The 26,918-nt window shown below is 45.6% G+C and overlaps 1 protein-coding gene across 3 annotated transcripts in view; it reads left to right on the top strand.

Moving 5' to 3' along the window:
- The first annotated feature begins 6,742 nt into the window (after positions 1-6,742).
- NEDD4L (neural precursor cell expressed, developmentally down-regulated 4-like, E3 ubiquitin protein ligase) overlaps positions 6,743-26,918 on the top strand; it is a 270,488-nt gene continuing 250,312 nt past the window's right edge. For 2 of the 3 annotated variants that reach the window (XM_015416886.1, XM_015416888.1), the window contains exon 1: positions 6,746-6,810. The gene's annotated coding sequence lies outside the window, so the exon portion shown is untranslated. Of the gene's footprint in view, positions 6,811-26,918 lie in introns of all 3 variants that reach the window. The other variant, XM_015416887.1, reaches the window with a different exon arrangement.

The raw sequence follows: 26,918 nt of genomic DNA on the forward strand, positions 1-26,918 counted from the left end.
TAGCTGTTCCCATTGTTGCATAGATACCTGTTCCTTAAAATTTAGCGTCCCATTTAACCATGCATTTTTTCCAATTGTTCTTCTGTTTCTAGCTGGAGTAATAGATGTCCATCACAGTAAATGCTCTTTTTTGTTTTATAATCAGCTGTTCAAATTTAGTTGCACCTTAGAGCTCCACCTTCAGTGTTCATGATCTTCTTTAATCCTGAGGCTGATTGATAATATAGCAGCCATTGACTGTTTGTACCTTCATCTCTGATATCTTGCCATGAGTTGATTTCCCCCTGAGTATTTATCATCATTTCATATATTTAAAAAATGTTTATTTGTCATGTTCGTATCATGGTAGGCTTCTACTGGGGACATAACTAGAGAGTTGGAGGGGCTCAGTAAATTCCAGCGTGTAAACCATATCCTCAAAAGTCCATCTCTGATTATAGGCCTTCTTTCTTCTGTTATGATCTTTTTAGTCAATTTCTGAACCATAAACTGTGTAAGCCTTCATCAAGGTCTGCTGATTCAAGTTTTACTATTCTTTGTCTTGGGTTTTTAATCCAGTCCGCAATTCAGACCAAGCCCGCTACTTGGTAATCTAATTTTATATTTGGAACTGTTAATCCTCCTCTCCTTTTCACGTCTTGTAGTATTTTAAAGTTTATTCTTGGTTTCTTGCCATCCTAAATAAATTGGCTTATTTGTCTCTGCCACTCTTTCAGTGTTCTTTTTTCTATGTATATGGATAACATTTCGAACAGAAAATTTAGTTTTGGCAGCACATTCGTTTTGATGGAAGAGATTCTTCCCAGCCATGAGATTCTTAATTTTTTTCCATCTAGATACACCTGCTTGGATCCATTTCCCAATTGGTAATTATTTTTGAAAAGATTACAGTTTTGCCCAGACACCTTTATTCCCAAATATTTGATGGGGTTGATGGCACCCTAGACACTTTATAATCTCTTCTTCTTGTCGTTGCGTTAAAAATTTCATTGTCGTTTTTGTCTTCTTTCTGTTAATTTTATAGCCTGAAAAGAATCCAGATTCTTCAATATGTTCAGTTACATACTGTAATGGTTTTGGGGGGGTTCAAGACTGATAGACCCATGTTGTCTCTATAACTTTTCATTTTGAACTCTGCATTGTCCACTTTTATGAGCAGTGGAATGCTTTGGAAACTTTCCTATGTTGCGTTACCTCTTGTACTCTCGATGCAGAAGCAAACGTCAGCTCTTCTCTTGCGTAAGCATTTCTCATGTACACGAGATTCCCATTAAGATAATTACTGACTGTATGTCAGGTTTGTCATGCCAGAAACCAACAGGTGCTGGATGCCCTTTCCAAGATACCTGTCGAGCACCTGCCTGTTGCCGTGAAATAGGCACAGCATTTTAAAGTTCATAGAATCATAGCGTTGGAAGGGACCTCCAGGGTCATCTAGTCCAACCCCCAGTTTCCTATTATGTCTCGTCAAATGCTTGGGAAAATAGAACAGGTAGAATCCGATGCCCGAAAGCTGCAAAGTAAGCAACAGCTGAGTATCTGCTTTGGGGTAAAGATGTGGAGGCCTGAGGGGGAAAACACAAAACAAATTGGGGTGGTGGTGTTTTTTTCAAGACCCTTTTTTCATTTTTTCTGATGGAAAAATTGGAAATGTGGGAAGTGCTGACAAAACTCCCATGAAATATTTTCTGTTTCCAAATGAGTGAAATGTTTTTTAAAGACAAGGTGGACTTGCTATATAGCCAGCTATATAAAAAGAGTGCAAGTTACGGAATTGGGGAGCTGCTGATTCAAATCTCTTCTGTGGTGTAACGCTCTAGGAATTTCCCCGTGTCTCTGTGGTCTTTACCAGAAAAATTAAAGGAGAATTCCTAGAGCGTCACTGGAAGTGTCTGTTAAGTCGTGCGCTTAACAAAGAAGTCGGAGAGTGATTCAGCAAGAATGCGGTTTATTCTTCAGCTCTGTTACTTCTCCGTTACGGAACAACAATCGCCAGCCAGAACCATCATTCGAACCAATACATATACTGGCTGCTCTATATTTAAACACTCCCGGCTAATGTAGCCACACCCCCTGTACAATAAGGCAACCTATGAGGTTGAAGCAATAACAACCAATCACAAGCGATCCCGCTCTGCATGGTGATTGGCAGACACTTTCTGGGCTAGGGCTCCTATTGGTTACACTAGGATCCTAGCCCAGGATGAAGCTCAACATGGCATCTCAATCAGGCGATTCACACATCAGTATTTACAATCAAGTCTCAATGGCACAGTTCACAAGGCAGTTATATACATCTCAATACATAACAGTGTCATTGCACCTTTCCTAAACTCCATCCACCCCAGGCACTGCCCTCAGAATCTCCTGGCATTTGCTAAGGCAGTGCAGGCAGGCTTAAGAACAAGGAACCCCACCCCGCCCCGCTAGACAGACAGCTTGATTGTGGCCCTCCCTCCCCACATCGGTTTGCCTGCTGTGTTCGGTCATGCCCTATCTCCAACTCTGCTCATTGTTCAGGCCGGGCCCGTAGCGACAGTGGGGCATTTCGGGGCCTGGCTCCCTGACTTCCTGCCAAAGCCCCCTGACTTCCATCCAGCCCCCTGGCTCTCTGGGCCACCCGGAGAACTCCCAACTCTCTGGGCCACCTGGAGGACTCCATCGCCCCCCCTTCCCCAAGTGTGGCTTGCTTCCCTGCGTAGGCAGGCAGAGTGTGAATGCTGTGAAAGTGAGTTTGTAAGAATTTTATTTTTTATTTTGTGATGTCACTGTCCCCCGACTTATTTAAAGGCTCCCCCAAATCACAAAATCCTGGGTACGGGCCTGGTTCAGGCCGATTTTATCTGTCTCGAGAGCGAGGCAAATGTACTATCCTGTGGGGCTTTGCAGTTGCACCTATCCTCCTTGAACAGGACTGCTGCCACCGTTTCTTGAGCTTACAAACTCTGAAACAGAAATAGCCCCACGGTTTGTGGTGCATCTGAGAGCACAGTCTAGCACAAAAGCTGTGTATTTCTTGAAGTGTGCACTTTAAAAAAATATGGTGAGGGATTGGGGAAATTGCCTTTTGGTCTTTTTCTCCTGATAGTTGAAAAACAAAAATTGCAGCCAGTCCTGGTTTTGTGCAAACCCCTCCCGTGGTTAGCAACACTTGTGGAGGGTAGAGGCAGACCGGGGAGGGATAGATGTCAATTCTTGTTGCTCCCTCCAAGTTAATTGCACACTATGATTAACAGTCCTTTTGTCACACAATTGTGCTGATTTGTGTTAGAACAATGGCACTTTCCACCCCCTGCTGGGCTGGATTTTAGCTTTGTAGCCGCCTGGCATCTTCTTGTTTTCGGGTGCAGACTTGTAAATGCATGACAACAAGGACCACAAGATGCTACAGAAGAAACAAACATTATTATGCAGCGCAGAAAGTTCACTTTGCCATTAAGCATGCAAAAGGAGTTGTTGAGAGAGCTCTTACTGGCTGGATAAAGTTCAGATTGTTTGAATAAATCCCTGTGATTCCAGGGGATGGGCTCAGGTGGAAATCACTTTGATACGGCCTTCTAGTTGCTTGCACTAAGAAAAATGACAAATGGCGGGACCCGCGAGGACATGCAGGGGGCACCTCGTTTCCCCCTTTATCTCTCTCCCCCACTATTTCCTTTTTTCCTTCCCTGAAAGACCCTATTGCCTCTCCCCTTGTCCTGCTGTCTTCTCTCCTCCCCACCCACCAGCCAACCTACTCCTTATTTGCCCTCCTGACTTAGGCATTCCTTCCATCCTTGTTGTTTATGTGTTTATTTATTTAAACATTTATATCCTGCCTTTCCTCTTGGTTCATGGCAGCTTACAATGATTAAATAGCAAGCCCCAATCTCCCTGCCTGCCATTTACCCCCCCACCCATGACGTTACAAACAGGCAGGATCACCCCCCATAGCCATTTCCTGTGAAAGGTCAGGCTGAGTTACATGGTGTTTGCCACTGCTGGCCTGAACATGGCGGGTGCTGGGCCAGGCCCAGTTGTTGCTGCCATGTCCTCCTCCATCAGGGGACATGACAGAGAAGGAGGACAGTCTTCCGTGGCTGTTTTGGCCTCCATGTTCACCCCTGATGCCCCCCTACAGCTATGCTTTAGAGAACGCAAGTCTTGGAAAACTGAGCAATACTGTTGTGGTTGCCTAGCAATCTCCAAAATGGCCATTGAGAACTCAGTGGGCACTCTTGTATTAAACCTACAGGCATTGTTTCTATTGTTTTGTGGAGTGGGCACCCCTGTGTTTTTTATATCAGATTTTTTCCAAACCTGGAACCTGCTTCAGATTTGTAGAGAAATCCACCCTATCTATCAGTATCTATATTTGGCAAATCAATTGATTATATACTCTATGTAGGGGTTCAGAATTAGATATATGATGAGTAGATATATATGTACAAGGGATTTTTGCCACTTCTTTGCTGCCTAATAATGATGTGATCTTTAAATATATGGGGGTGGACTTTTCCAGATCTGTCAATTGACTATTCGATCAGTAATTTCTTAAGGTCATAAACCAGCAGAATAAAATACACATCGGAATCGGTACACACACACACTCTATTCTGCTGATGTATGTTTTATTCTGCTTGTCTGCACACACACACACATACACAATGCTGCGAGGTCACTTCTGGTCACATATCAGGAAGTGACATCACACATTACTGGGCACTCCAGCAATTCTACAGATCTCAATGGTAAAACCATTGGGTTACATGACAAGAAGTGATGTCATGATGCTGCACAACACCTAGCCTCCATAGGACAGCAAAACTGGTTTGAGTGGAACGTATCCCTTGTTTAACTATGAAAGCAGCCCTTAAGGTATGCGATGCGAAAACACGGCTTCTGCAAATGTTCCCTAGGATCTGAATCTTAGTGCAGGACACTAAGTGCCTACAGAGTCGTGGTTCTTACTATGTAAGGTGTTTTAAGCTGTTAGGGTTTTTTCAGTCTTGGTTGTCGTTGCTTTTCTGTCACTTTAATTTTATTATATCAGGGCTGTTTTTGGGCAGGAACGCACAGGAACGGAGTTCCGGCTGGCTCCCAAATTGGCCACGCCCAACAGGAACTCATTAGCATAATAGGCCACACCCACCATCAGGAACTCATTAGGACTGGCTACATTAGGGGTGTGTGGCCTAACATGCAAAGAAGTTCCTGCTACAAAAAAAGCCCTGGGTTCTGACAACAAACAAGGTAAGCAGAATAAGAAGCAAAAGGTGGGTGTGGCCGGTTGACCACACTTCTGGTAACATGGAGGCCTAATATGCTAATGAGCTGTGCTGTCAGGCGTGTGACCTAATATGCGAATGAGTTTCTGCTGTTGGGTGTGGCATATTATGCTAATAAGTTCCTGCTGGGATTTTTCTACAAAAAAAGCCCTGATTATAATTATTATTTTTATTGCTGTATTATGATTGAATGTTTATTGTTTTAAACTTTTGATGTTGCAAGCCACCCTGAGTTTGGCATAGAAATCTTATAAAGATGTAAAGACAGAAGGGGCCTGGCGTGATGTGGTCCATGGGGTCGTGAAGAGTCGGACTCGAGTGCGCGACTGAACAACAAAGAAATTACATAATATCATGCATAAAATATTGAGGGACCAGGAAAAGGACAGATGTTAAAACTGGATGACGTCTCGATTAAGCTGATCCTTGGCACCCCCAAAATGTTCAGAGGCAAAACTTAAGTGCACAAAATGACAGTATCGTCGTATGGAGCATACAAGTTTGCTAGATGCAGATTGCCCCAGGAAAACCTTCAAAGGGTCAGCAGGGAGGCCTGAAGGTCAGAAGAGGGAGGCAAAGGTACCACTTTGGAGGAAAAGGTTATTCAGGAAAAGAAAGTATTGGAATTCCATTTTCATGGGGTCCCGGTGTAGTCAGAATGGTTCCCTTTCATCCCCTCCTAATGAATCGGCAATAACTCATGTCAATTTGACAATCCCCTGTCCACATCCGCTTTGTGCTCGTGATGGGAAAGCGATTGCCAGTATAGAAAAGGATGACATGTTGAGGCTTACCTCCCCTGTGTTAAGTGATATCAAATATCCTTCACAAAAGGACAGAGGTGGGAAGCATTCTTTTGCTAACACTTTGCACCTTTTAGAGGCGCTCTGGCTTTTCCGTCTCTCCTGGCGGCAGATGGAAGCTGGCCATTTATGTCTGAAAGCATATTTTTTTTGCGGTTTAGGTTTCGGCAATTAATCTCCCTCTCACCTTTGTGTGCCAAGTGGGGCAGTTATTCCAAAGGTGTGTTTAGTTCCTTTGAATTCTGAAAAGCCTTTTCATGTAAATAGAGAGCAGGAAAAAGATTGTCACCTTGGATAGGGAGCCTGGATCAGCCTGAATGCTGATGGTTGGTGTAGATAAGCACCCCTTCTTCCAGGTGTTTAACTCCGATGCAAAACAGATGGCCAGTCAGGGGGTGATCGATTAACCTGCTTTCTAATTCCCTCGACATGGTGGCTCTGGACCTGTTCCCCCTTCTTGGGCTCAGCGCCTCTACATTCCACAGGGGGGAATTGTTTGCAGAGTCTTCTCTGCAGAACTGTGTTTTTCATGCTGTAGGTATTCTTGCTGGAAAATTTGTAATTCTTCTCTGCACAAGTTTATTGCTCTAGTATACAGTCCGCGCTAGTTTATAGACCTATTTTAAGACTGTACTTTCTGTTCTTTTTCTTTCTTTCTTTCTGCAGGAGGAATCTCGTATCCTCAGAGTGAAAGTTGTTGCTGGAATAGATCTAGCCAAAAAGGACATCTTTGGAGCCAGGTATGTACATTGCCGTTTATGTGGACTGTGTAACAACTGGCCCTAAAGTTATCAGGGCCCTGGCGTGGCTGCTGCAAAATGTAGAGAGAAGAGCAAAAAACAAAACGATGTGAAACTGAAAGGGTTATGCATGATGGATTTTGGTACATTGGTGTTCTACATTCCTGACATGCACTCTTGTTTTAAGTTCTGGCCTTCAGCTGATGGGTTGCTAAATAAAATTGGCAGTGCAGTATCCAAAGATTATACCCTTCTCACAAGCATTCGGTTCCTGAGTTATCCTGTCCATGTAGGAAAATCCAGAGGTGATTGGTCTGTGTCAGCAGTAGCGCACTATCCAATGATGTGTAGATCTACCTTTGCTCTAGAACAGTCCTTTTGATCCTCCTCACCCAGACCTTGAAATGAGTGGATTTTAAAAGAAAAGAAATGAACGTTTTGCAAAACCTTCCCTTATACTCATGAGATGGGCTGTGCCCCCTGGTGGCTGATGTTAGCATAGGTAAAATCTGTAGTTGGAAGCCGGCTGCAGTACAGTGGGTTGACATTTATATAATTAATCAAGACTAGACTGAGGATTTTATTGTGCTCCTTTCCCAGAATTTGTTGCTCTTGCTAGGATTGTAACTGAAGCTCAAATGTGCATAAGAACATAAGAGACGCCAATGTTGGATCAGGCCAAAGGCCCATCTAGTCCAACACAGTGGCCAAAAATACCAGGTGCCATCAGGAGGTCCACCAGTGGGGCCAGGACATTAGAAGCCCTTCCACTGTTGCCCCCCCCCAAGAACCAAGAAGACAGAGCATCACTTGCCCCAGACCCTCTATCTATACCTTGTGGCTAATAGCCACTGATGGACCTCTGCTCCATATGCTTATCTAATTCCCTTTTGAAGCCGTCCATGCTTGTAGCCGCCACCACCTCCTGCGGCAGTGAATTCCATGTGTTAATCACTCTTTGGGTGAAGAAGGACTTCCTTTTATCCGTTCTAACCCGACTGCTCAGCAATTTCATGGAGTGCCCACGAGTTCTTGTATTGTGAGAAAGGGAGAAAAGTACCCCTTTCTCTACCTGCTCTTTCCCATGCATAATCTTGTAAACCTCAATCATGTCACCCCTCAGTCGTCGTTTCTCCAAGCTAAAGAGCCCTAAGCGCCTTAACCTTTCCTCATAGGGAAAGTGTTCCAACCCTTTTATCATTCGAGTTGCCCTTTTTGTGCACTTTTTCGAGTTGTGCATGAGGTATGTGGATTGCTCCAGCGAGCGTGCAAGCTAAAAGAAGAACCCTGAGTATCTTCGATATCTGAGAACTGAGACATAAAGGATTACCTAAAGTGGCGAGGAAGAGAAAGGCTTCATCTTTTTCTCTTCTGTCTTCATGCCCCCATAGACACCTAATATTTATAGCTGGTGGAGGCGGGGTATTGGGCTGCCAGGCCAGGGGACTTACTGCCATCTGGGGTCCTTGCTGGGGAAATGGCAGCCCTGGGGTGGGGCTGGCTGGAAGGAAATCCATATGGCAGTGTTGGCCGGAGATCTGGAAATCAAGGGCTGGTCAGCTGGCATCGGGACTTTCAGAGCTGTTGTGACCTAAGGAGTTGTGAGCTTGCAAGCCCTGTGTTTACATGTTGCCTCGGTCAAGAATTTGCGGAGGAGGAGGAGGAGAAGATTGGATTTATTCTCCGCTCTTCACTTGGAGTCTCAGAGCGGCTTACAAACTCCTTCCCCTCCCCACAACAGGCACCCTGTGAGGTAGGTGGGGCTGAGAGAGCCCTTGACAGAAACTGCTCTTTTTCAAGAACAGCTCTGACAGAACTATGGCTTGCCCAAGGTCATCCAGCAGGTGCAAGTGGAGGAGTGGGGTATCAAACCCGGTTCTCTCAGATTAGAGTCCGCTCACTTAACCACTACATCAAACTGGCTCTCAAAAGGAGGCTTTTAGGGCAAGCCATTCAGCTGTCAGGTTGGGAAGGCATGCCTTTGATGACATCATCAAGCCGTGGGAGGAGTTGGAGTCCTCTTGTTGGACCTGTTGGCGGCGTTCGACACGGTCGACTACCAGCTACTGACCCACCGCCTCACCGATACCGGGATCCAGGGGTCAGCCTTACAGTGGCTCTCCTCGTTTCTCCAGGGTCAGGGACAAAGGGTGGTAGCAGCTGCAAGTGGAGGAGTGGGGAATCAAACCCGCACTTAACTACTGCACCAAACTGCAGGATCAGCCTAGAGCATCCCGGACAAGTGTTTGTCCAGCCACTGCTTAAAGACTGCCAGTGAGTGCATGCAAGAGAGAGCCAGTTTGGTGCAGTGGTTAAGAGTGGGAGGACTCTAATCTGGGAGAACCGGGTTTGATTCCCCACTTCTCCACATGAAGCCAGCTGGGTGACCTTGGGTCAGTCACAGTTCTCTCAGAATTCTCTCAGCCCCACCTGCCTCACAGGGTGTTTGTTGTGGGGAGAGGAAGGGAAGGTGATTGTAAGCCTCTCCAAGACTCTTTCCGGTAGTGAAGGGCGGGGTATAAAAACAACTCTTCTTCAGGCTTCATGTGGAGGAGGAGTGGGAATTAAACTCAGTTCTCCAGATTAGAGTCCGCCTCTCTTAACCACAACACCACAGCTGGCTCTTGTAGTTGCTTCTTGTAATGGATCTTTGATGGTTTTGAGGTTCAGGTTTCTGTAAGCTACATCTCCCTTTTGTGTCTTCCCTCTGGCTCCCTTCATGGCAACGTGGTCCAATTTTTCGTAATTAATCATGAAATCTTGATCAGTAATTATAAAATGCCAAATAAATGTTTACGTGTTTCGTATTTCTTTGACTGAGCAAAGGAACTTGGGTTTCCCTGCTAAAGGAGTGTTTTTATGTGGAGGAGGTTTTAGGTTTTTCCCCCCCTCCCCACGCGTACATTATCAAGCATGATGATGAGTCAGGCACTCGAAATAACTAGGTGGGTAAATTTAAAAAATGCAGCAATTTAAAGTCGTGAAGCAGCAATTTGATGTTCCTCTGTAGTTTATCTTCTAGGGATGACTGTTGCTGTACATTTTGTCCTTGCGTTGGATACCGAATTACAAAATACACGAGGCACTCACCAAGCGTGTGGGATACACGTGTGCAGAGTTTGGGACGTGTGTCATTAAACATGTGCAGAACCCGGGGACCGATCCTTTCCTGGTCACTGTTCTTAAAGGGGGTATATTTCGAATATAAACAATGCCTCTGCATTCTTAACGAGAAACTCATTAGTATGTACGTGGGAATCTGATCTGAGTAAAAATGACAAGACAGAATCTGTCTCTCGTTTCAGGAGCTTAGAATAGAACTGAGCAAAAAGAGCCCTCTTAAATTTCACTCTTGTAATGGTCAAAAAGCACCTCCCCCCCCCAGTGTTCTTTGGAATGCCCTTTCAAATGGTTGACCATGGTTTTACCCGCGTCTGAGTTTTTAACGTAGAGACCTGCCAGGAAGAAAGTTGATTCATTTGACATGTGATGTTTTACGGATACTGTGGACCACCAAAAGTCAAATCAGTGGGTCCTAGATCCAGTCAAGCCTTAACAAATTTTCAGGTGATGGAGGAGCTCAGAAATGAGGGGGGGGGAGAGGCAAGTGGGTCTTAAGCCAGTCTGGTGTAGTGGTTAAGTGCACGGACTCTAATCTGGGAAAACCCGGGTTTGATTTCCCCACTCCTCCACTTGCAGCTGCTGGATGACCTTGGGCAAGTCCTTGAAAGGGCAGTTCTCGAGAGAGGTCTCTCAGCCCCACCTACCTCACAGGGTGCCTGTTGTGGGGAGGGGAAGGGAAAGGAGTTTGTAAGCCGCTCTGAGACTCCGAGTGAAGGGCAGGGTATAAATCCAATCTCCTCCTCCTCCTCTTCTTCCTTTTCTTCTTCCTCCTCCTGCTCCTCCTCATGTGACTGTAAGGATGGCTGTGGTGGAACTAGCATTGGCCAGTTGCCATTCATGTGGTCTAGGGAAGGTCGGGGTGGGGGGGACAACTCGGTTGGCCAAGCTCAGGGATTGCATAGCTTCATTGTTCTCAAGGTTTGAAAGTTGTGGCACAGCTCAGGGACTGCACAGGTTTCTTGGAGCTATAAAACCAGCCTTTAGGGGGCCCTTTTGAAGAGCTCTGTCCGCATAGTGATTGATCTCCAGACCTTGATGAAAGTCAAAAGAAATGCTTTCAGTGTTTATACTATATGCATAGCAGTTTACCAAAGATTTTTCAGCATAAAATATGCAATTTTGGACACAAAAACCAAAATGAATGAAAATTCAGGCTCATTCTAGTTCAAAAGCGTTCTACTGTCATACTGCTAGCCCTCCCCCATGAAAAAGGGAAGCGTAAATTAATAGAGAAACAGAGAGCAGGGAGTGCCTGAGGAAGTTTTGGGAAATAGTTTATCACAGCTATGGCACAGTGTTTTGAGCTAAAGACCCTTCAGAGGTCACTCTTTAAATATGTTATAGGCAATGTTCCCTCTAAGCTGTGGAGTCTTGTGAGCAAAAATTCTACTTTGTGAGTTACCGGCGTTAAAGCTGTGAGCAGGTGATTTGGCTGCTGCATAAATTAGTTTGCTCTGGAGCCCTCCTTCCTGAGCTGAGACAGAAATATGTGAGCCAGAGGCTAAAAAACTGTGAGCTAGCTCACACTAACTCAGCTTAGAGGGAACACTGGTTATAGGTAGCCCTCACATGAGGATCAAAACATCTGTACGCTGGGGCTACCACCGATAGGATGTAGGTTTCTACTAAACTACAGTCATCTCCAGCTTCTGCAGAAAAATACAAAAAGTTTTTTTAAAAAATATATACAGACCGAGAACCCCCCCTTTGATGTCTGTGGGTGCACAGATCTCTACTCTTCTTATATCTTACTGGACAGTCTTTTTGTCGAAATAAAAAAGCTTCAAGTATTAACCAGTGTCTCAAAGCAGGCTTGGTCCCATGAGCAGAATGTGGCTTTATGTGGGATACTTTGAAGCTGCCACGATTGGACTCATTTCTGTTATGTCTGTCTGGCTAAGGAACATATCATGCTGAATGCTCATTGGGCTGGTACATTGCACCGGCATCACCGGAAGCAGGAAGCATGAGCCGAGATACATGCATGTGGGATCTGCTGTCTGTGTCCAGTGATTGGGGCATGCTTTGTCGCTGTGAACAGTCCAGCGCAGCTTAAATTAGCTGTTAATGGTGTGAGCGCTACAGATGTTTAGAGCAAGATGCATTTTCTCCCACAGGTACCTTTCCTAAGATGTGTAGGGCTGTGGTTTCTCTGAGCTTTGTCATTGCTATAGCTGCTAGAGCAAATTTCCCTTCTTATGTTTTGATTAAGAGCCAGTTTGGTGTAGCGGTTAAGTGCGTGGACTCTAATCTGGGAGAACCGGGTTTGATTCCCCACTCCTCCATCTGCAGCTGCTGGATGACCATGGGCAAGCCATAGTTCTGTCAGAGGTGTTGTTGAAAAGAGCAGTTTCTGTCAGAGCTCTCTCAGCCCCACCTGCAGCACAGGAAGTCTGTTGTGGGGAGGGGAAGGGAAAGGAGTCTGTAAGCCGCTCTGGGACTCTGAGTGAAGGATGGGATATAAATCCAGTCTCCTCCTCCTCCTCCTCCTCCTCCATCTCCTCCTCCATTATATGCTTTAAAAAACATGCTAGCTCTGTTGTGTATGTGTAGCATTTGGTGGTTGCTATACACAATGGTTAACTTTTAAAGGTTTTTTTTAAAAAAATTGTTTGGTAACCATTGTACACCACATTGAATTTTTTTTCCTAGCAAAAGGAGACAGTAAATATGTTTTAACATCAATATTCATGTTAATAAGTTGGGGTGTTTTTTAATTGAACACCGCTGCAAGCTGCCTGAGGCTAATCATTAGAGAATTCTGAGGCTTTCAATTGAAGCAAATGTTTGTTAATTAAAAATGGGTGCTCCATGCAAACTGCTCCCTTGGTGGAGGCCTTGTGGAGTTTGATCGAGTTGGCCCAGAGAATTAAAACTGAGATGCCTCATTTGGATCTCAGTTCCTTCAGCCTTTTGTAGTTGAGTGATGGTCCTTCACTGCCACAGGAGGTGGTGGCGGCTGCAAGCATGGAGGGCTTCAAGAGGGAATTGGATAAACATGCCGAGCAGAGGTCCATCAGTGGCTATTAGCCACAAGGAATAGATAGGGGCTCTGGGGCAAATGATGCTCTGTCTTCTTGGTGCTTGGAGGGAGGCAACAGTGGGAGGGCTTCTAGTGTCCTGGCCCCACTGATGGACCTCTTGATGGCACCTGGTATTTCTGGCCACTGTGTGACACAGAATGTTGGACTGGATGGGCCATTGTCCTGATCCAACACTGGCTTCTCTTATGTTCTTAGTTTGGATTTCGAAGCAAACCAGGAAGTCTAAAAGTGTCACCTTGGAGATGGTCATCGAGGAAGCATAATACCCTTTGGTATATATAAACAATCAACAAACAAAAACCATGAGTAATGTGATCTGCTGTAATCCCCGGATCCTTCTCTAGAAACCCCAGGATGACTTGCAACACTAAAGAGTCGTTTTACTCACCAACACTTACAAAGTTGAAAGGTGTTCGCTCATCAGAATGTGTGCCAGTTAATGAAGGGGCTCAGGAAGTCACGTTCAATGAGATTGCTGCAAATCTGATGAACAGATAATTTTCATTGGAGCTCGGAGAGCTCTGATTGCCCGTAAAATGATAGAATCTTAGTAGAATCCCAAATACATCAACATTTGGCATGCCTTTGCAAAGGTCCCAAGGGCTGGCTTCAACAGGTTTCACTCCAGCTCAAGAAAAGCTTCTGTATTGCAACGTACCAGCCAAATCAGAGGTCGGTCATTTATGCAATGCATTCTACATATTCAGGTTAAACTGGGGGCCAAACTGGAGACCCCTGGCTGGCAAGTAGCTTCACTACAAGGTCATATGGAGGAAAGGATGGCAGGGATGGTTTCAGGGTCCTATCTCATCTTCCCTCCTGCCCTCAATGGTGAACAGTTCCAAGGCCAAAGAAGTAGGTCTCCCCATCAATGTTCCCTCTAAGCTGTGGAGCCTTGTGAGCAACAATCCTACTTTGTGAGCTACTGGCATTAAAGTTGTGAGCAAGCGATTTGGCTGCTGCATAAATTAGTCTGCTCTGGAGCCCTCCTTCCTGAGCTAAGACAAAAATGTGTGAGCCGGGGGCTAAAAAACCGTGAGCTAGGTACCACTGCGGTGGGAAGGTAACAGCGTTCCGTGCGCCTTGGTGTTTAGTCATGCCGGCCACATGACCACGGAAACGTCTTCGGACAGCGCTGGCTCTTCGGCCTTGAAACAGAGATGAGCACCGCAACCCTAGAGTCGGATTCGACTGGCTTTTGAGCAAGGGAACCTTTACGTTTACCATTTAGGCTCACGCTAACTCAGCTTAGAGGGAACACTGCTCTCCATATAACTCTCTTGCCTCCTGGTTGGCAACGGGTGGGACAGGCGGTACTCTCAGAGGGCTACACATTGCTCTGGGGTCCCCTGGTTGGTTTTTGTTACTTGTGATGATGTATGCGTTCCAGCCAAAGCCCAGAAATAAGACTTTGTGTGCTGAGATGCCTCCAGGTGACGGCAGCTCCCAAGCTTCTACAGCTGCCTGCTCAGAAAGCTTCCTTGCCCATCGGGCTCGGTGCCACCTTGCCACTCATTCGTCTTTACGCTGACCGACCCGGCTTCTTGGAGCAGCAGAGAAGAACAAGGCAATCGCAGGAAACCGCAGGCTTCATTGCTCCTCTCTGGTGCTCCAAAGCATGGCCAGAACCCTTGGCTTGCACTGTGTGTGTGTGTTATATTCGGCCAAGTGGCTTCCAGCTTACGGTGATCCTATGAATGAATGACAAGAAGAAGAGGAGGAGGAGGAGATTGGATTTATACCCTGCCCTTCACTTGGAGTCTCAGAGCTGCTTGCAGACTCCTTTCCCTCCCCCTCCCCACAACAGACACCCTGTGAGGTAGGTGGGGCTGAGAGGGCTCTTTCTGGAACTGTCCTTGAGAGAACAGCTCTGAGAGAACTATGGCTTGCCCAAGGTTATCCAGCAGCTGCAAGTGGAGGAGTGGGGAATCAAGCCCGGTTCTCCCAGATCAGAGTCCGTGCTCTTAACCACTACACCAAACTGGCTCTAAAAACGTCCTGTCATCAACAGCCTTGCTCAGGTCTTGCAAACTGAGGGCATTTGTGGCTTCCTTCTATTGAGTCAGTCTGTTTCATGTTGTGTCTTCCTCTTTCCTACTGCCTTCCACTTTTCCTAGCATGACTGTCTTTTCCCATAGAAAAGAGCAGGAGTCCAGTAGCACCTTAAAAGACTAACAAAATCTGTGGCATGATGAAAGTTTATATCTTGCCACAAACGTTAGTCTTTAAGGTGCTACTGTACCCCTGCTCTTTTCTACTGGCAAAGATGGACCAACACGGCTACCCATCTTGATCCGCCTTTGCCGGTGAGTCTTGTCTTTTCATAATGTGACCAAACGACAATAGCCTCATTTTTAGCTCCTAGAGAATCCAGGCTTGATTGGATCTAGAACCTACTTATTTGTCTTTCTGGCGTTCGTCTTGTTGTAACTCCGGCCTGTTTGTCTGCAGCCTGATCTCATGAATGTTTAACTCTTCCGTAGTTCCGTAGGGCTTTCTCCCATGGTAAGCATATATAGAATTACCACCTCAGAATGCATTACATTCAGGGCAGAGGACAGAGTTCTTATATAGGCTTGATCCCCCAGCATCCCTCCTTTCAGAAATTAAACACTGTCCCCAACGACGTGTCTGAAAGCACTGTCTGAAACCCTTTTTGAAGGACCATCCACTCAACTATACACCTTGACCCACTGCAGTGGTTCCTAGGACTTCCGGAAAGGAATGCACTTGTATCTTACCAAGTTTCAGCATAAGAATGCAGCTACAGGTAACTTGCTTTTTGTTTTTCCCTCCTTGCTGACTCCTTTGCATTCATCCCTTCAGCTCCCCAGCTATCCATTTCAGAGAGAGCCTGGCCTCTCGCAACCAGTTTCTCGGCTTTGCTATATGTAGGAACTGTCTGAAATGCAAGGAATTTGAGCAAATAAGTAGTTTCCACTAAATCACAAATGGTGTTAGAACATTCTAACAATCCTGACCATTTGCTTTTGGGGGGAGAAATGTGCCCAATTCTGAATTAGCTTAATTGTTGTTAACTCCTGGCACCCTCCCCCAGAGCAAACTGATAATTCTGTCAAGCTCCGTACTAACTTACATTAAAAAAGAAAGGTATGGGATTGAATGTCTTAAGAACAGTAGGAACAGATGTGTTCCTACGCCTGTTCTTCTGCTGTTGTGTTCATTCAGGGCCCCGCAGGACCTTTCACAGTTCCTCACCGCTTTTCACAGTTCTGCAGGGCTGCGAAAATGGAGCTCTTTCACCAGGCATTTAGGTAAGGAGCTGTGTTATCGTCCATGCCCTGTGCCAATTCTATTTCCAGCCTGAGCTCGCCGATAGTGGATGTACCGCTGACTGCACTTTACCACAGGTATACCGCCAACGTTATGTTAATGGTTTTAATAACATTTGTGTATTTTATATGGATATTTATATTGTTGTCTTATCGTTTCTTATGGGAGCCGCCCTGAGCCTGCCTTGGTGGGGAGGGCGGGGTAAAAATCAAATAAACAACAACGATTAATGTGTCAGACTAGGATAGGCTTGCCAATCTCCAGGTGGAGCCTGGAGATCTCCTGGAATGGGAACTTATCTCTAAGATCATAAGCGAAGCCAATGTTGGATCAGGCCAATGGCCCATCCAGTTCAACATTCTGTCACACAGCGGCCAAAAATACCAGGTGCCCTCAGGAGGTCCACCAGCCGGGCCAGGACACTAGAAGCCCTCCCACTGTTGCCCCCCCCCCCAGCACCAAGAATACAGAGCATCACTTGCCCCAGACCAAGAGTTCCTATCTACACCTTGTGGCTAATAGCCACTGATGGACCTCTGCTCCATATATTTATCTAGACAGCAGTGACCAGTTCCTTTGGAGAAAATGGCTGCCCACAAAATTGGAGGATCCCCACCCCCACTGGGCAAAAGGCAACCCTAGTTGCTGTTGAATGCTGGGCACAAGAAACCAATTCGCCTGGAAATGCCTTGGGGACTCTCCGAGTGTTTGGGTACTCCTGGGCAATGTTGGCTCATTCAGGGAGGCCAGCCATTCAACCTGCTCCAGCCAGATCTTGGTGAAGTAATATGTGACCTTTAACACTGTGGGAGAACAAGTTCTCTTTGTCCCTTTCTCTGCACGTTGGCCTCACTGCCCTTTTATCCATTTCAGCCAGCGGTCGTTTTCATAACAGTCAAATTATGAGCGCATGTTTAGTTGACATATACACTGCTTCCATCGACAGTGAGAACACAATGACTATTTACTGAGTTTTATGGGGCTTGTTAAAACAGCCCAGGTTAGATGGGATTGTTTTGCTTCCAGGCTTCTGGCTTCCCTCTCCCCCCCCCCCCTTGTTCTTGTGACCTTGACTTTGAAGGTAAGATGTCTGTGCAAAGAGGTGTGCAGCACAGGTTTATGCTAGACGCACTGGTTCCCAAAGTGGGCTATACCGCCCTCTTGGGGGCACTGGAGCGATCCAGGTGGGATAGAACGATCCAGATGCAGATCCATAAACTGCATCTTTTTGTCCACTTCTTGAAGGTAGATTTCCAGGGGAGCGCTGAGTAATTTTCTTTCTGAAAAGGGGACAGTACGCCAATTAAGTTTGGGAACCTCTATGCTAGATTGAGGCTCAAGGGTTTAGGTTTAGGCAGCTTTGCAACCCAGTTGGACGAACTACTGTTCGCATGAGAGATTGGCTTCTTGAATTCTGGAAAAGAAAGGGCAGAAGTAGAAACAAGTGCATTCTTAGCTCTATTCACATGTTACAGTGAATGCATGTGCAATCTGTGTAGAATGTGCACTTGATTTATGCACACGTTGAGTAGTTCTCAATACACTTCGGATCGCCGCCAAATTCTTTAATCTCACATTTTAAAAAATGACGCTTGTAGCGTAACCTGGTTGGCATATATTGAGAAGAAAATTAGTCAAATCGGCTTCTCCTTAGAATATTTCTATTCACTGGATGAAGTCCCTCTTTTCCAGATTATCAAACGGAGGCTGCTTGACCTTGAACTCCAAATGTTATGCCCTGCACAATTTCGCGTATTTTCTCAGGCTCAGTTAAACCTCCCAATTCAATATGGCCAGATGGCCCATTTTCTCCACAACTTAGTTCAGCCTTCGCACCGTAGAGCCTTCACATTAGCCCGTCTAAATGTTTTCCCTTCAAAAATGCACTCAGGTCGGTTTAATAAAATCCCCCCACATGTAAGGTTATGTTCTTGTCCTTTAAAATCTGTGGATACAATATATCATATTATTTTTGACTGTCAGTTTCACTCAGCCATATGAAAAGAATTGTTGTCATCTTTATTTCCTCCTAGTTTTAGTTCTAGCAGGGGAAAAGCTATTCAGTATCTACTAAAGGATACTAATCCTAATATTACAGCTTTAGTGGCCAAGTTTCTTGCCACAGCAGTCAAAGTTAGATCTATTCTCATAAAGGAATGATTCATATTGTTTATTATGTTCCTAGATATCCATACTGTATTATTGTATATCTATGGCCCCGGTCACACGGGAGGATTTGATCCGCAAGAGGGACGGATCGGGGGCGCATCAAGCGGGTGCGTTCACACCACAACATCTGGGAAACTGCGCGCACCCATCCCCGATCCGTCTCTTCCGGCCGAAGATGCGGAGTTAAAATAAACCTGCAAAGCACAACCTACCGGAAAATCCGTGGCACGGGCGGCCGTGTGATCGTCGATGCGCCTGTCTCCCGCAGCATGCGAGGCCCCCTGCCGAACAGCGCAGGTGCACACATGCGCAGCTGACTCGGCTCGCTCTCCTGTCCGTGGCTTCCCCCTCGCATTTGATCGCGCTGGGGAGCATATGCCCGGGGGATCTGTCTGATCCCGCTGCCGGGCTTCTCTTTTGCTGCGGCTCTAAAAAGCCGCACTTCCGCCCCGGCTTTTCCTGCGGTTTGACCGGGCCCTATGTGTCTTACTGCTATGCCATTAAAGGTATTTGACTTTGAGTAGTTCTCATGTTACATTCAGTGCAAGTACAGCTGAATGCGTGATTGGAACAGCACATTTATCCAAGTACTGGTCCTCAATCTCATTTGTAAAGTGTTCAGACATTGGTTTTCTTTTTTTAAACAAAGAGATGAGTGAATGTATATGCACTTTGTGCATACGTTAGGGTTGCTAGCTCTCTGTTGGGAAATACCTGGAGATTTTGGGGGTTGAGCCTGAGGACTGTGGGGTTTGGGGAGAGGAGGGACTTCAATGTGGTATAATGCCATAGAGTCCACCTTTTAAAGCAGCCATTTTCTCCAGGGGAACTGATCTCTGTTGCCGGGAGATCAGTTCTGATCCCAGGAGACATCCAGCCACCACCTGGAGGGTGGCAACCCTAACTTTCCTTTAATCTGATTGACGCTCCTTGACTGAAAGTCTTGAGCAGTCAGAAACCCGTTTGTTAAGTAGCATCATCTGGACACAACACTAAACCGATGGAAGAATCTCGCAACAGCAAGGGGTAAGGTTTGGAAATCTGTCAGATAAAAGGAGTAAAAACCCCCCCAAAAAGAGTTTATGGTACCAAAAGATGTGGGACCATTTTCTTATGGACTCTGTGACCAACAGGATAGCACAGTACCCAATAGATAAACCTGTAATGGATAAATGGAACCCTATATTAGAATTTTTAGCTTCAGAAGATTTCTTGCCCTCTTCCTGGCAGCAATTCCAGAGGTGGTTGTAAAGACTATTTCAACATGGAACACAACTCTATACTGCATGTTATATCCTACACCTCCTATACAAATAAGCAATACAGACACAATGCAATTTCATATTGGCAAATACATAGATGAATACTCTCAGAATGCTGCAGACACCAAATTCTATAGTCTGTTTATTCTGATATATATCTATAAATATATCTATATATATAAAAAGATCAGACCAGTGCTGGGGATCAGACTAGTGTTCCACCTAGCCCAGAATCCTGCTTCACACAGAGGTCAACCAGTTGCCCTGGTGGACCAGCCGGAGGCGAAGGCCCTACAATGTTGCTTCCTACCACTGGTATCTAGATATTTATTTGTTCTGACTATGGAGGTTCTAGGAGCTGCGGTAGCTCAAGTGGTTAAGACGCTGAACTGCAGGCTGTGGAAGGTCTGTAGTTCAGCAGTTCGTGACTCGAGTATGCCGCGTGACGGAGTGAGCTCCCGTCTCTAGTTCCAGCTCCTGCCAACCGAGCAGTTCGAAAGCAAGACATTGCAAGTAGATAAATAAGTACCACTTCAGTGGGAAGGAAACAGCGTTCCGTGCGTCTTGGTGTTTAGTCATGCCGGCCACATGACCACGGAAACGTCTTCGGACAGCACTGGCTCTTCAGCTTTGAAACGGAGATGAGCACCGCAACCCTAGAGTCGGACTCGACTGGCTTTTGAGCAAGGGAACCTTTACCTTTACCTTTATGGAGGTTCTATTGAGTCACTATAGCTAGTAATCACCAATGAACCCGTCCTTCACGACTCTAATACTGTTTTATATTTTTATATATTTTATATGTGGGGACTCAGAACATATTATAGCCATCTATACTTGTGCGTCTAGCATCTGTACTTCTGGCCATCCCTACATCTACTGGCTGCGAATTCCACAAGTTAATTACTCATTGAGTGAAGAAGCGCTTCCTTTGGTCAGTCTCGTCTTTCAGCTATTTGTTTCAGCTATTGTCAGTCTTGTCTTTTAGCGATTTAGCATCTCACGCAGTAAATTAAATTAAATTAACAATAAAGGTGGGTTTTAAAACTGTTTTGGATGTGGGTACAAAGTTGGAAACTTTTTGCCAGGGCCTAGTGAAATGTCTGCAGGGAGACGGAGACAGATTTCCGGGGGTCTGAAGCTCCTTCTCTCTCTTGAAAGCAAGGAGAAGAAGGCTATTGCCTTACTTTGCAATCAAACTTCTATTTATTTTGGCTTTCCCTCCAGTTGCTATCCCTGAGCAGGCAGCTGTCTCAATTCCAAATGCTGAATCTGGTGGATGGTCTTTTGGAGTGGGAAGGCCAAGGCTCTTTGGTCATGCTCTGCGGTCTCAGAGCGAGAACCGTCCGCCCTTCGACCTTCCCCTTCTGAGGCTTCCCTAGCATGTATTTGGTTAGCGAACTGTCCCACCCTCATTGTTCTAGATGACTCAGCATCACTTCCAAGTCAACAGGGGTGACATCTGGGTCAGCTTCCATGCATATACTTTAGAATCAGTTGGGTATCTGAAAGGCACCCAAAACTATTTTTAGAAACAGAGCTTCAGACATGTTGTGAAAACAGTCGGGCCAAAAAAACACACACGCCTGGGAGAAAGCACAGGAAGTCTGGGGAGTGATTGTAAATCCAACGCGTGGCCGTCAGTTGACACAAGTGCATTTAGAACTGCTTTTCCGTTTTGTATGCCGTGTACCGGTAGGAAGGGGGCTGAAAAGCATTTTAAGTGTTGTTGCTGTGGTTTTGATAGCTCTTCAGTCATTCTTGATCTCTTGCCCTGCCTTTTTTCTTTACCCCTCTTTGTCTGCTTCTGTTCTTGGATGTTTGGGTGGTGGTTGTATTTTTGCATTGTCCCTAGTTTTAACGTCTGCTCTTGTTTTAGTGGTATAATTTTGTACTGCTGTGAGGTTATCAGTTTTAATGCTGGTTTTTATTGTGTTGCTCAAGTGGTTAAGACGCTGAGCTGCAGGCTATGGAAGGTCGGTAGTTCAGCAGTTCGAGACCCGGGTGCCGCAAGACGGAGTGAGCTCCCGTCTCTAGTTCCAGCTCCGGCCAACCTAGCAGTTCGAAAGCAAGAAATTGCAAGTAGATAAATAGGTACCACTTCAGTGGGAAGGTAACAGTGTTCTGTGCGCCTTGGTGTTTAGTCATGCCGGCCACATGACCACGGAAACGTCTCCAGACAGCGCTGGCTCTTCGGCTTTGAAACGGAGATGAGCACCGCAACCCTAGAGTTGGAGTCAACTGGCTTTCGAGCAAGGGAACCTTTACCTTTACCTTTAGGATACTTTATTTGGATTACTTTAGTGCCAGTTCTGTTATTTTTCATTTTCCAGGTTGTGGTGTTTAGCTATGTAAATACTGTAGGGGTATGTATTTTGTTTCTGTTTTAGTGCGGAATTTAAGTGTACGTTGCTGTGATCCAAAATGTAGGCTTGTAGAGTAAGAAAGGAAGTGCGTGTGAATAGGTGAGTGAAGTGTGTTATGTCCGGACGGTAGCTGGACCTGAGGCAGCGGAGTTGACTGGGTGCTTCAGAGAGAGGTTTTGTGTGAGAGTGCAGAGCAGTGTGTGTTTGTGTGTGTGTGTAAGAAGGAGCTTGAGTGAGGGGCTGTAGCGTATGAGGGAAATAAGCCTGTGTGGAAGTTATGAGCCTAAATGGCAACTGAGGAAAATACACCTGTGTGAGAAAGAGTGCTCAGCTTTCTCTGTGTGGAGGAAGGAGCTTGAGTAAGTTGCCGTAGAGTGCCCTGAGAGAAATCTGTGATCTGTGTGGAGATGATTAGCCTGGGCGGCAAGTGAGAAAATAATCCTTTGCGTCTAAGTCTATTTAAGAGACTTTAGAGAATCTATCGTGTTTTTAGACCTATTTGAGACCCTTAACACTTACTAAACATACAGGGCTCTTTTTGTAGAAAAAGCCCAGCAGGAACGCATTAGCATAATAGGCCACACCCAACAGCAGAAACTCATTAGCATATTAGGCCACACCCACGACAGCACAGCTCATTGGCACATTAGGCTGCACCCCTATGTTACCAGAAGTGTGCTCATCCAGCCACACCCACCTTTTGCTTCTTATTCTGTTTACCTTGTTTGTTGTCAAAACCCAGGGCTTTTTTGTAGCAGGAACTCCTTTGCATGTTAGGCCACACACCCCTAATGTAGCCAATCCTAATGAGTTTCTGCTGTTGGGGGTGGCCTATTATGCTAATGAGTTCCTGCTGGGTGTGGCCAACTTGGGAGCCAGCCGGAACTCCGTTCCTGCGCGTTCCTGCCCAAAAATAGCCCTGCAGAAACCGTTATGCTGTTATAATAAATAAACTCTATTAGGGTTACCATATTCTGAAAAGCAAAAAAAGAGAATGTATTTCCTGACTGACTACTTCAAACAGGTGATCTCTGTGACAAATCTCATTTTGAATACCCTTAATATTTAAGCTGTTTTAATTGCTACAAGCTGTTTTAATTACTACTATGGGAATATTCCTACCCTTCCAGTCCAAAAAGAGGAAATTTTCATCAGTTTGGTTTTTTTAAAGACCCCAAAAAAGGACAGGCACCAAAAAAGGGACATATCCTCTAAAAAGGGGACATCTGGTACCCCCAAGCTTTATGTTCAAGTGAAATAACTGTATTTTAGAGTAAATGATCCTGTTTTACCTCAGAGCCACCCTCACTCGCTGACTGTTCTGTCTATCTATCTATCATCTATCATCTATCTATCTATCTATCATCTATCTATCTATCATCTATCTATCTATCATCTGTCTGTCGTCAAATGTACCAAAACGTTCCATCACATATAGGGCTGCCAAGTCCCCCCGGGGGCGGATTTCTCCCCGCTTTGGAGGCCCGATTTCTGCCGCCGCAGAATCAGGCCCCGGGGGAAACCCCACCCTGGCATGCATGTCAGCCAGATGTGACGTGCTGACACCGGGCACGCTGGAGGCAGGGCCACAGCCATCTGAGGGGAAAACTCTATGTTTTCTCTATGTTCACTCGGGACGCCGTCCGGGAGCCCCCCGCCGCCAAGAAAAAAAGCACTTGGCAACCCTAATCTCATAGTAGCACGTGCCTGATAAAGAAGTTGCATGTAGCCCGAGATATTTCCATAAGCAATGAATTACGCAACATTTTTAATAGGGAGAAAGGTCGAGCAATGCAAAGAGAAGGTTCTTCCCTCTCTCTCCTTTTATCCTCACGAGGAGTGGTGAAGAAAGTGGCCTCTGGAGACACACGTCTCTCCCCTCTTAAAAAGACAGGAGTGCTTTTACTGACACACAGTGCTTGGGGTATGCATCCCACGCTCCTTTGTAGGTGAATTTGTGGGATTTCAGGTGGGGAGGAGAGTGGTGCTTTGTGGTTTACAAGTACAGATCGTTGCTCAGTGTTCGAGCCCACACTTTGTGTGGTGAAGGTGTTCAGTTCAGACATCTCCAGTTAAAATGATTTCAGGTGGTAGAGGTGTTTCTCTAACTGCAACCCCAGAGATATCTTGTCAATCTGAATGCTGTGCTGAATTGCCCAGTGGTCTGGAGACAGCTTGCTATCAGTGTTCCCTCTAAGCTGAGCTCACAGTTTTTTTAGCCTCCAGCTCATCCATTTTTGTCTTCGCTCAGGAAGGATGGCTCCAGAGCAAACTAATTTGTGCAGGAGCTGAATTGCTCGCTCACAACTTTAATGCCAGTAGTTCACAAAGTAGGATTTTTGCTCACAAGACTCCACAGCTTAGAGGGAGCATTGCTTGCTATATACCTGTGAATTTAAAAACATGATTTTGCTGAGAATCCATCTCTCCTTCCCCCTGACATCAGCAGCAAGCTCTACTGCTCTGGATTTATGTGTAGGGTTGCCAAGCTCCAGGCGGAGCCTGGAGATCTCCTAGAATTACAACTCATCTCCAGACTACAGAGATCAGTTGCCCTGGAGAAAATGGCCACTTTGAAAAGTGGACTCTATCTCATTTTACCCACCCCCTCCCCAAACCCTGCCCTCCGCGAGCTCCATCCTCAAATCTCCAGGGATTTCCCGACCCAGAGCTGGCAACTCAGACCCCACTCGCAGATGTCTTATTGTTTAGAAATATGGGGAGTGATTGTTAATCGTGTAAGCACATGTTTCAAGTTTGAACTCTACCCCTGAAAACAGATGCCGGGAGGACGCCCTGGTTTGCCTTAACACAAATTAAGCCCAGATTGCGAGGTTGAAAGGACCTCTCCAAGGTCACTTTGAAAAGGTCCTTGGAACAGTAACTCAACAGAATGCTTTTGGAGGGGATAACTGGGTGGCAGAGTTCCAAATATGTTGTGGCGGCTTCTGTTGGCGCTGAACAGGCTTGCTTGTGTTGCGTGAAGCCTCAGAATGACTTGAACACCAAAGCCGCTATTCTGTGGTGTTTCTCTCTGGTGCCCAACCCATTCCTCAATAGGGGAATACCTGAATCTTCAGTCCAACCCATTCCTCAGTGGGGGAATACCTGAATCTTCAGGGATGACTAATTCCTAATTTATCTGTAAATACCGTATACTGTGGAACCTGAAATTACAGGATGTGCCTGCAGTCATATTTGATCAAATCGCTAAACTAAAAGCTGACTAGCAGTTGCCAAAATTCATTGTGCCGGAATGGAATTCGCCTGGCTAGGATGTCGAATGACAATTTCTAATTTGGGGGGTGGGTGGGTTGAACATAAGAACGTAAGAAGATTGTCCACACATTGGCACATTATTACACCATTGCAGTGGGTCAAGGTGTATAAGTGACTGATGGTCCTTCAAAAAAGGTTTCAGACCACACCTAGTCCAGCATCCTGTCTCACACAGTGGCCAACCAGTTCCTCTGGATGGCCAACAACAAGGCATAGAGGTCTAACCTTCAGGAATTTATATAAGGCTGCCTGGCTCCAGCTCTTTGAACAGGCGTTATCACTGATGGATCTTAAGATATGAAAGATCTTTCTTCTTCCTCAGTAAATCAATGTAAAAAAATACGTGGCCAAACTGATCTATGCCAGAGATAAGAGCCGTAGCCATTTTGCCACTAGGAGGATGTGTTCCCCGCTTGCCTTGGGACTTCCGTCTAAGGGGACACTCCCTCCTTATTTAGAATTCTTAGTTAGCCCAAAGTTATGTAGGACCTTTACACAGTCACGATTTTACTGCCCCTTTTCAATGGTATTTCTGGGTCGTCTCTCAAGGATCCCTTTCTCCGAGCGGCTGTGTCCTTGCCCCCTCCAGTCAGTGGACTCTCTTGCACATATTCTCTTGCAATATCTTTATGGGCATCAGCTTAGGCTAAAATGGATTATGCCATGTTTTGACAAATGGGCTACGTTTCCTCTAGCGACATTAGAGCAAAAGGTGCAATTCCTCTTGGAAGATTCAGATTCTAAATGTACTTATTTTGTTGCTCGATTCCTAGAGGCTGCAGAGAAGTGCCGAAGGGAGGTGTTTTCAGACATAGGTCTTATTTAAGCTCTCAAGTTTTATTGTTCAAGGCCTAGGTCTAAGAACAGGGCAAGAAAAGGAAAGGCGTAGGGGCCAAGGCAAGAAGATCAAATCAGTCAATCCTAAAAGAAATCAACCCTGACTGTTCCCTGGAAGGCCAGATAATGAAACTGAAGCTCAAATACTTTGGCCACCAAATGAGAAGGGAGCACTCACTGGAGAAGACCCTGATGCTGGGAAAGATTGAAGGTCAAAGAAGACGGGGACGGCAAAGGATGAGATGGTTAGACAGTGTCATAGATGCAACAAACATGAGTTCAACATTTGTACAAATAGGGAATTGGCCAAAAAGACTCACACAACCACTTTTAACTTTAAAAGGGGTAATTTTTCTGATATGAGGGGACATGTGGGGAGGAAACTGAAGGGAAAAGTAGAAAGGGTCAAAACCATTGGGGAAGCTTGGAAACTGTTTAAAACTACAATTCTAGAAGCTCAAAAAAAATATATTCCGCAGGTTAGGAAAGGCACAAACAGGTATAAGAAAAAGCCTACATGGTTAACAAACAAAGTAATGGAAGCTGTAAAAGGTAAAAAGGATTCCTTTAAGCAGTGGAAAGCTAGTCACAGTGAGGCTGATAAAACAGAACACAGGCTATGGCAAATAAAATGCAAGTCTGTGGTCAGGCAGGCAAAAAGGGAATATGAGGAGCATATAGCAAAAAATGTAAAGACCAACAATAAAACTTTCTTCAAATACATTAGAAGCAGG

This window comes from Gekko japonicus, unplaced genomic scaffold (genome assembly GCF_001447785.1).
Source record: "Gekko japonicus isolate JY-2015 unplaced genomic scaffold, Gekko_japonicus_V1.1 scaffold278, whole genome shotgun sequence".
Taxonomy (NCBI): domain Eukaryota; kingdom Metazoa; phylum Chordata; class Lepidosauria; order Squamata; family Gekkonidae; genus Gekko; species Gekko japonicus.